At 31.3% G+C, this 11,486-nt stretch overlaps 1 protein-coding gene across 1 annotated transcript in view; it reads left to right on the top strand.

The window, feature by feature from the left end:
- LOC145260391 (poly [ADP-ribose] polymerase tankyrase-like) overlaps window positions 1-11,486 on the top strand; it is a 190,676-nt gene that overhangs the window by 964 nt on the left and 178,226 nt on the right. The gene's annotated exons all lie outside the window — the stretch shown is intronic.

The following is an 11,486-nucleotide window of genomic DNA, read 5'->3' as shown; positions in this document are numbered from 1 at the left end:
AGTTGTATTTTTGAACACCACTTGCAAAAAAACTTATTTCGCATTTAAAATATAAATATTAGACTAAATATCTGGTGTTTCTCGCATCTACGCAACGTTGATAGATAAACATTTATTAATAATTATTATTTTAAGATACTGATCGCAATTATTGTATCGTGCTGAAATGATTACGTTATTTAGAAAGCCATTCTTAACACGGAGAGGAGACTGTTTTGGCACTATTCTGTACTTTCACCTAACAATTAAATACTTGAATTTAACTTTAAAATATTAAAAAATACTGCGATATACTAGATGCATAAGCACTTTTATTTTATTTATTTTTTTACAATTAATGAAATATTTCTTAAAACAGAATAAAAATAAAATCTAAATGTAGTAAAAAAAAAAAAAAATCCTATAAAAAAAATTCAGTTTGTTATTGAATTATTTTGTTGAAGCAATCCTCCTCATAGGCACTGGGACAACATTGCATAAATAGAGTAAATAATAATAATAAAAAAAAAAAATGAACATGTGGGGGGAAGAAAATCAAATTTTCATATATTTTTGCCTATTTGCAAACCCGTTTAATAATTTTCTTTAAAAGATGGACACTTTCTATTTTTGTGAAAGAAAAAAAAATGTCTAGATTCGAAAATGATTTTGTCCTCACAAAATGTCGTTTATGTTGAAATTATGAAATGACTATTCGAAGATGGAGAAAATCAAAATACGATTTTTACTAACGAACGAGTAAAACAAAAAAATGATTAATTTAGGTCAAAGATATTTTCCTTTTTACCTTTTAAAAAATGTTTAAATCATTGAATTTTCACCATTTTTGTGAAAAACAAGTGGTTTTCGAAGTAAAAATTCTTTTCATGAACGAAGCAAATCTTTTCATTTCCTTTTGAGATTTTGGAGTTCATAAAGATAAAACCATTCCAAAAAGATATTTGCTGAATTCATAAAATAAGATTTCAGGTCGATCTTTTTTATTTTTTAATTTTTAAATGCACACCTTTTCTGGAAAAAAATGTGTGTGTGTGTGTGTATAACAAATTATAAAATAAGTTTTACTTCGGTAAAAAAGAAAAGTAAAGAATAGTTCTAAATTCCTTTAATATATATTAGTTTACATTTTTCTTTATAATATTTTATTTTGTCTTACACGTGTTTCGTTGAATAGCGTGCGAACACCAAACAATTCATAAGAGACGGTTAATATTTTTTCTCTGAAAAACCAAACAGTTCTAGATAAAACTTCAGGTTAAGCCCTTTTATAAAGAACTGAATAAAAACAAAAATCAACTTTTTTTTTTATTTTTTTATAGAAACAAGTTCCATCTAAAAGAAATATAAAAAAAACAAAAAAAAAAAAAACATCCACACCCACTCGAGATTTAGGAAAAAAGTTTATTTTGTTCAATTATTTTAGCTTTTAATCATTTAATACGGAAAATTGAATGATTGTTTTCGTGAATAAATGAAATAATTTCAATATTTTATCGTTTTTGTAATTAAACAAATTGTTTCACTAATTTTGTGGAATTCGTTTTGTGATTGTTTTTTTTACTGTTGCGCACGTGTTCGTACGCAACTTTTTTTTATACAAAAAAGTATACATTTTTTATTTCATTATTTTATGTTTTAATTTCCATACATGCGTTAAATGATTTTCATTATTAAATGATCAACCTTTTAATTATTTCAAGAAGCTTTTTTTTCTCTTTTTTTCTCTTTTTTTTTTTTTTTTTTTTTTTAAATTTTAAAATCAAACGAAATGCCTTTAGATCGACTCACTTTTCCTTTTTCAAATGCCAAAATATTTATCAGATTTTTTTTTTTTTTTCTGCATTTGTCCCCTCCCTCTCGGTCATTGATCGAACACCTTCGATATGTAACAAAACCATAGTTTTTTTTTTTTTTTTTTTTTTTAAAGAAATACATTTTTAAGATCCATTATAGAATTACACCATTTTTTTTTTCTTTTTAACGAAGTATTTCATTATAATTTAATCACTAGTTAGTGGTTAGATTTTTTTTCCTTAAAAAACTACATGCAAATGAACAAGCCACTTTGATGTGGGGGTGGGGGTTTACTATCTGGACATAATTTGCAAGGATACTATGTAGAGAGTTGAGCAACGAGATATCTGTTTACATTACACTTGGAACTTCTGCATATCAGTACAGTCAGGGAAGCAGGAACCCAGAAGGGAATTCCAAAGTCTAGCAGTCCTAGTAAAGAAATTATTAGAGTATTAGGCTTTCTCATATCTGGGGATTTCTGCTGTAGGGGTGGGACTTCGCTGGTTGTCGGGGGTATTTATGTTGGGGAGGGGGATACAATACTTATAGTTCGTTGGAGCACCTACCATTAAAATACTTGTAAAACAGGCAGAGAGGGATGCAATATTTCGTAGAGGGGGGGGGGGTAAAGGTTGAAATCTATCCAGGAGTGAGACTTGCACGACTGACTGCATCAACCCAATTGTGACAATACTACTTCATACATGAGTGAATGGTAAGCCTTGGAGAGGTACTCTGTGGCGTAAATAACGAGAGAGAGAGAGAGCCCACCTTTCTAACAGCAGTCATGGCAATGCTCTCCATCTGTTCCAACTCACGTTCCCTATGAATGTTACGCTGAGGAGTTTTTAAGGAGCGATGGCTATTGGTGATTGAGAAGGTTTCTTGCAATCATTAAAGGAAAGAAGCTTAGTCCTGGCAGCATTGAATGTTACCATCCATTTTTGTCCCCATTTCACTGCAGTATGTTACCGTGACATTTATTGGATGGGTTTCTATCACCATTTTATTTTGTTTCTTATTTTGAAGTGATTATCGAGTCGTCAAAGACATCGCGGCCATCTTTTCTTGTTCTCCGGATGCGTTCAACATTACTCGTTTAGTTTTTCGAACCGAATAAACATTTCACATTAAAGTAACTTATCTCTCCTTTGATAAAATTTATTTGTTTTTATTTATTTATTTTTTTTTGTACATCTGTGTAATACAAACCCAAACAATCTACATAATGCAAGAAAGACCTATTTTTAGTGCACTTGAACAATTTTTTCCTTTTCGTCTTTTTTCAACTATTTCTGCAGATTATTGATTGGGCACTAAGCCACTAGATTATAACAAAAATCAATATTTAAAGAGTTAGAAAGGGGGTTCAGTTACGCATACAACGTTCTAGTAAATCGATCCCTCATTTTTAGAACTGATTTACTCGTGTTGGCGTTGGTTTCCCACCCGCTACCATTTATTTTTTTGGTACTTGTTTAGTCAAGACATTAAAAATGAAAATATCGAAAAAAGTTTAAATTGTATGTATCCGTTATGGAACGAAGTTATCCGAAAAAAGAATAATTTCATCAAGTAGTTTTTTTTTTTTTTTTTTTTTTTTCAGCGAAAAACAATTTGTCATAACGAGCAAAAGGTTCGATTTTTAGGAAGAAAAGCTAGTATTAAAGATGGGGAGGGAGTGTCGGCGCTTTAACTGGAGTTATCTCCCCTTTGCGTGTTTAACAAATTTCATGATGGCTGATTCAACGCGCTCTCATAAAAACGTGTTTTTCCGCTGTAAAAAAAAAAAAAAAAAGTACGCGATCAAATTAAGTGATTTTTTTTTTCCGGAGATCTTCAATCCAAAACCGATACGTACAATATAACCTTTTTCTCTCTCTCTCTCTATATATATATTTTCATTTATTTAATGTCTTGATTAAACTGTACAAGTACCATTTTTTTTGTTTGTGATTTTTCACTTTGAGAAAAAGTTCGGTTTGTCGCCCCACCTCTGTCATTTATTCATTTATTTTTTTAACGACTTTTTAGAGGTGTGTGTTTTTGTATTTAATGACCCGCGCTATTTTTTAAAAAATATTTTAAAGTTAAATTCAAGTTTTATATATTTTTTTTTTTTTTTTTTTTTTTTAGTTGTGAGGGGAAAATACAGAATAGTTACAAAACACCCTCTCCTCCCAATGTTAACAGGTTTTTAAGTAAAATTATTTCAGCTCGGGTCGTTAAATGCGAAAGTATTTATTTATTTATTTTTTAATTACACGCGAATTCATGTAAATCTGCAGAAATAATTGAAAAAAGACGAAAAGGGGGAAAAAAATGTAAGAGGGTGTCGACTCTTCAGGTGCATTCCCTCTTTTTTTTTTTTTTTTTTTTTTTTTTTTCTTGACCTTATTCCTGAATTCCAACCTCATTTACTGAGAATGGAACTGTCCTTCCTTTTTTAGTTCTTTGGCAAAAAGTCGAGGACGACGGAAATCAATGCCGGGATAATTCTGAGTTTTAATGTTGCACCGCACGCGCACCACACCACACCACACCACCACTGAGGCTTTTTAGTGTATCTTACTATTTAATGTAAAGCTTTTAATGAAATTGATGTAGTAAACTTCACATGTCCAGACTTGCTCTTTCTAGGTTATTGAGCACTCTTGGATTCAGCAATACCACTTATGATATTGTATTGTGCCCACACTTGTTTTATCAGGAGTGTTGGATACCTTTGGATTCAGCATAAGTGTGACACCTGGTCTATCTAGGGTATTGAGCACTTTTAAAAAAACCTTATACCGATACCTGCCCAATGTTGAATGTTGGTTGGTCACTCTTACCACTTATAAAGTGTAATATTGCATATACCTGCTTTATTTATGGTATTCATCATATTAACGGAGGTCGAGCCCGAAATAACAGTCCACTCCTGTAACGATTACACCACGCCATCTTAATTTTTTTTTTCACCCTCTTTGTATTTATACAAATTGTTGTTAGTAAGCATATATTTTCTTTATATGCCCCCCCTCCACCATTTTCTCATCGATATCCGAAGTGTCTTTCTTGATCTTCAAAAAATTTCGATATGCGTAGAAAAGAGAAATAAACACATCCACAGATTTTCTTTGTTTTAGTGTTGTCAATTTCTTTTCCGCTTGAAATCCTTGATACCCTCAAAGTGTTTTATTTAAATTACGGAGATCGAGGATAGGTGGGTGGGTGGCTCAACTGGCTCATTGTATTTACCACTTTTTTTTTTTTTTTATTAGTTTTATGTGACGGCAACCTAGTTTGTCCGAAATTAGATAATCGCATTCGAACGATTAGCAATAAACCAGTTTTCCCGAAGGAGGAGGTAATACTAGGAAAATCCACACCGAGACCGAACAGGATCTATGACCGTCCTCAACAAGAACTCTGTTAACAAAAACAAAGAAGTTTATCTCTACCCTTGAAATAAGGTGCTTATGCGTTTTTGATACCGTGTTATTTTTAAATATTTTTTTTTTCCACGATATCTTTTTATTAAAATGTTAGGTGCAAGCACAGATGAAAACACCCTCCCCATGTTAAGAATGGCTTTCAAAATAACGTTATTTCAGCACTGTGACAAAAGTGCTTAATTATTACTACTACTAATAAAGTTCTTCCAAAACGAAATCCATTTCTATGGCGGCTTTGAAATATATATATATATATGCTTTAATTTCTTGCCTTCTCCCCCCCCCCTTTTTAGCGAAGTTTCCGTGCTTATACAAGACGACAGAATGTTCTTTTAAGCAAAAGCAATATTACTTACTGAAAGGTCATGTCGAAAATAGTAATATATCCAAAATTTACGAAAATTCATCGAGTTGAACTACTATTAGCAAAAAAACAAACAAAAAAAATCGCTAACGACTAAACATGTTGGACGCCATTAGAATGTAATCTAAAATATGCTTTCTGAGTTATCTCCCCTGTTTCTGCATTCATCGTAGACATTCACGAAAAATACAATTTTCCGTAAAAATTATTTTTTACCATATATTTCTACTCGATTAATTTTGATTATTTTCCACATTACTTAAAAGGGGCACCGCTAAGCACCGGATGTTTTTTCAACTATGATAAAAAACGATCTATGGAAATAAAAATGTAACGTTTTGCTGGCGAGACTTAATCTCTTCATATAAACTTCTGGTTCTGATGTATTTGTTCTCGAAGCTAGTAGTGTTTTGAAAATAGACTTGGACAACGGTGATCGCGCCAGGCTTAACCATTACCGAGAGTACTTTGTTTTTGTCAAATTTAGAACAATGATATCGTGGGTTGCATTTACACCGGGAATCCATATGAAGGCAATACTACTTATTTTATTTATAACTTGGACAATGAACAAAAATTAAAAAAAAAATAGTTTTTATTTTAAAACAAAAACATTCAGAAAATAATCTTTGATATACTGAACACGATGCCATATTAAAAAAAGGGTTTTTATTACTGTACACATAGATTCGAAAAAGTTGTCAAAAACAAATATATTAGAAATAAATATTATCAAAGGCAAGATAAGTTACTTTTCTACCAAACTGGATACATTTTTTGTTTTTATTCAATGTAACATGTTTATTCCGCTCGAAAAACATGCAGTGTTTACCGATGTAATATTGGAAAATTAAAAATGGCGCCCGACAATCTCTTTAACATGGTAAGTTTGGCAAAAGGTGTTATAAATAATAAACTAGATAAAATACTATTAAAAAAAACACCGAATATATGTCAACTTATGTCACGGTAACATATAATGAGCGAATTTCTAACAGTATTTTGTTTGGTTTATTATTTATATCTTTTCCTGAACTTACCGTGTTAAAGAGAGTGTCGGGCGCCATTTTGAATTTTCCAATACATCGGTAAATACTGTATGCTTTTCGAGCTGAATAAACATGTTACATTGAATAAAAACACGAAAAATATATCCAGTTAGGTAGAAAAGTAACTTATCTTGCCTTGATAACATTTATTTGTTATGTGACAACTTTTTCGAATCTGTGTACAGTAATACACCCCCCCCCCCCCAAACAAAAATCATAAAGTCTTTTTATTTTTTTATATATACTCAGAAAATCAAATTTGGGCAGACGTGTCAGTCGTGTCACGTGTGCACTGCATGAGCATCCGCCTTATAACTTTTTTTTCTTTTCCGATGGCGATCTCCCCCCCCCCAAGCACCCGCTCTTTTCCGAAATAATTTTCATTAAGTTCCAGCAAATTAAAAAATTAAAATAAAAACTACCCCACGTAACGTGTTCTAGTCGAGTGTTTCCAATATGGGGGCTCGATTTACGAGAGCGTTGGAATTAAAAACCAAGCACCCCTTTCAAATGTCTAAATATTGATTCTTTTTATTTTTTGTTTTCGATAATCTGGTAGATTAGTGTCCAATCGATAATCCGCTGAAAAAATTGCAAAAACCTCCAAAAGAAAAATAAATATATAAGGGGGTGGGCATTGTACACGTCGACGTCCGTCCGAATTTGATTACTAAGCTAGACGCTATTTTTGATCCGCCATTTTTACAAATAAAGGGAGACAACTCTATTCAAATTATCGCAGTCGGCCTTGTATTGAATATAATTTACTCTTAAAACAGTAAAAATAATTTTCTATATATAAAAAAAAATACTTTATCAATTTAGGTGAATTTTGGAATATGAGATGTTTATTAGTATGTATTTGCTTTCCCACCAAAGCAAAATGTGACACATGGTCGTTTTTAATGTGGGGTTAAACCAGCTACCCGAAAAAATGGCAAAAGGGGCACTCTGGTTGGGACCAAAAATAATCGTCCTTCGTCCTCCATTGACCGGGACAGATTACCTCAAGTGCAGCACTGCAGCATCTGAAGAACAGATACCACACTTTGATCCCGATCCGTGACGAGTACATACACCATACATATTTATCTGTATTGTTTAAAAAAATTCCAAAAAACCTCAAAATGTAGATGCACACAACACTGGTGTTTTCATTGATTCCCGGAAATCACCGATCCGGGATATAACGGTAGCATCGTATCACAACGAGTTTTCCAATCCATCTCGGACGATGCCGAGCTTTCCTACTACTATAATAAAATCATTCACCATTTTCCTTTTCTTCATCTTGTGGTTGTCCTAAAAAAGTTTTCAATAGGATTAAAATAAAAACATTACTGAATGATGACTTCCTTCTTTATCTTGACATTGTCATGATGTAAATTTGTTTGCACTAAAAAAAATCTTATGCAATCAAATTTTGTATTGATTCGCTCAGTTTTACAAATGTACTAATCTTTATCGTTGTACGAGAGATTTAATGAAAATAAAATCACGTTTAATACCAAAACAAAACCGAATTACTTGAAATTCGTTTAATGACATTTTTTGGCGCCAAATTCCTTCCCTCCGTCATTGAAAAAAAGGTTCCGTCTTTATTTTTTTTTACGGGCTACAATTTGTTTATTTTTTTCCCCCCTTTTGTTGAACAATTAACAACTGACGCTATTATTTTTTTACGGACTAATTTCTTATTTTTATACATGCAAATATCGATCATATCAGTGGCACTGGATATTCCATTATTTTTATTATATTTTAGAGTAGGTTTGCCGGTACTTGTTGAGGAGTGTGGACCCTGCGTAAACGTTTGCTTTTCCAGAACCGCTCCGTTAGCAGACATGCGCAGAAGGTTTTTCAGTGGTCTATTTAGCCATGAAAAACGTTTTCATGCAAAAAAAAAAAAACAAAAAAAAAAAAACAAAGAAAATGCCAAATTGATTTTAAAGTCCAAATTGTTACACGCTAAGTAAAATAACAAATTTAGAATGAAATAAAATATAAAGTTTTATGCTTTTTATTCAATTGTAAGGTTAAAGTACAGAATAGGTACAAAACACCCTCCCTGTGTTAAGAATGGCTGTTTAAATAATAACGTTATTTCAGCTCGGCACGGATCAATAAGTGCACTAGTACCAAAAATTTTAAATGAATCAAAATAAAAATAAATTTCAAATGACCAAATAAAATAAAAACAAGTCGAAACAAAACACGTTCGATTAAAAAAAAAAGTGAAAGAAATGTTGTGAAATGAAATAAAATAGCGCACGCAAAAAAGTTAAAGAAATTTAGTTTAGATATGTTATAATTTTTAGTTTAGCTGTTGATTCCAATTTGTACTTGACGTAATTATCAATGGCATTCTGTTTTGGGGTTGTTTTGAAAATGGAACGGAAATTTAAATTTCGTTCTGTTTTAAATTTTTTTTTTTTTTTTTTTTTTTTTTTTTGCATGCGCCAATACAATCGAAAGAATGAAATTCAACAATCGTACTTGATATATAATATTAAACAAACTAACAAAAAAAAAAAACGAAAGATATTTTTTTTTTGTTTACAACCAAACCCAGCATAGTATAAATACCCTCCCCCATGTTAAGAACGGCTTTTGCGGTTGAGGGTGTTTATTGCGAAAGCCGTCCTTAACATGGGGAAGTTGGAGGTGTTTAATTGAATCTTTAAAGGAAAAGAGTCTATTTGGTCAAACTTTTTGGTATTTTGTTTTATTTTATTTTTTTATTAAATCCAACTCCCCGGTTCACATTGGAATGAACAACCGAACCTCATACCCAAAAACCTATAAAAGTTAACATTTCGAATGTGAACGGTTGGGTTTCGATTTTGTTAGCGCATGCGCAATTGAAAAATAAATAAAACAGAACGAAATTTAAATTTCCGTTCCATTTTCAAAACAACCCTAAAACAGAGCTCTCTCGACAAGTTTTACCTTTTATTTTATTTTTTTTCCCAGTCAATATTGGTTTTTAGTTCATGTTAATATAAATAATGTACATGAACTTAATCAGCTAAATTATATATAAACGTGAAACAATCGCCTGTTTCCTGGCCATCATTATTTTTCGGGTAGCATAATGCGTACAATAAACCTGTTTTATAGTAACACAATTTGGAGGGTGGGGAATACCAGCCGTAGGCATATTTGTAGAGGAGAGGTAACTAATCTAATAAAATTGCAGAATAATGCGTAGCTGATTTTTTTTTTTTTTAATAGTATTTATTATTGTTTGTATTCGCGTCTTTTAGTATAGATTTTTTGTTTTCACTTTTTGTCCGTAGAGAATATACAAAATAAGGTGGTGTGTGGTCGTGCGTGCGCTAGGGTGTATCAGAATTTTTGACACCCCAACAGAAAACTGCGAATAAAATATCAAAAAATAAAAAAAATATTTCTATTATTTTTTAAAAAACTTTAATAGTTTATTTTGGAAGTATATTCGATAAAGAAATTAAACGACCCACTTTAAAAAGAGAAATTACGAGTTTTGTATATTTTATTCCCAGTTTTGTGTTAGGGGTGTCAAAAATTCCCCCCAAATTCTAACACACCTAACAAAGCACCCCCAAAATGTTATTTTGTTTTAAATTGTAGAGTAATTTTGGGTATTTAGCAAAGAAGCCAACAAACAACTATACAAAAAATAAATATATACAAGTGAAAGTTAATTTTATACCTACCTGGCTCATTTGTTTTGGTTTTCAAGTAGTTTTTATTGCTCTTTATTTAATCTAAAAAAATTCAGTTTTTCCAAGCGGATCTGGAGGAGGGGAAAAAAAAAAAAGCGACATTTTTTTTTTTTTTTTTTTTTTTTTTTTTTTAAGAAGCAAGCCTCGTTTTGAATTTAAGGTTTACAGGTGTTTTAAATTTTAATTTTTTTACGAGATTACCAAGCATAGTATAAACACTCCAACCTCCCTATGTTAAGAACGGCTTTCAGAATAAACACCCTCCCCAACCCCGAAAGGCGTTCTTAACATGGGGAGATTGGGGTGTTTATACTACGCTTGGTGCTCTCGTAAAAAAAATACCAAAAGAATTCAAAACGAGGCTTCTTCCAAAGAAAAAGATGCCGATATTTTTTTTTCTTTTCAAATCCGGTCGGAAATACTGAATTTTAAAGAACAATAAAAACTACCTGAAAACTAAAACAAATGAGCCAGGTAGGTATAAATTTAACTTTTATTAGCTACAGTAACATCTATTTCTTATATATTTATTTTGCGTATATTATTAGATACTTATTAGGCCGAAATAATCAAGTTATTATTTAGAAACCCATTCTAAAATGGGGAGGGGGGTGAGTATTTTTGTAACTATTATGTACTACTTTTGTTTCAAAGTAAATGAACACTTTAAAACAATAAATGAACTTCCCATGTGTGACATTAGGTCCGGGCAAAAAATGACTGACCTAGTTTTGAAAGCCGATTTATCATAATTTTTTTGTATGTTTCCGACTACTTTTGGAGTGTATTTGAAAGATTAAAGACTAAACTTAATTTGCAAAAGGAAAAAAATATTTCTGCACACGAAAAAAAAGTTATGAAAAATGTTTTCACGGCGAGCTATCAATTCAGCTAAATTTTTAAGTCAAATAAATTCATTGTAAAAATCCTTTAAAAGATGAATATTAGTTTTCTGGGTCTATTTCAAAGATAATTAGTAAAGTCCTAAGATGTTGAATTAAATGATAAAAAACCAAACTTGTTTGTACAAAAATAACTTAATTAACCCTCAAAAAGCAAGTAATTTACCGCTCGCCAAAAACGCAACAAATAATTTTTTTTATTTTTATTACATTTTCACCCCAAACAA

This window comes from Euprymna scolopes, chromosome 36, assembly GCF_053919585.1.
Source record: "Euprymna scolopes isolate OS-2025 chromosome 36, ASM5391958v1, whole genome shotgun sequence".
Taxonomy (NCBI): domain Eukaryota; kingdom Metazoa; phylum Mollusca; class Cephalopoda; order Sepiida; family Sepiolidae; genus Euprymna; species Euprymna scolopes.
Note: the sequence above shows the minus strand (reverse complement) of the source record. Positions and strands in the feature narration are given on the sequence as shown.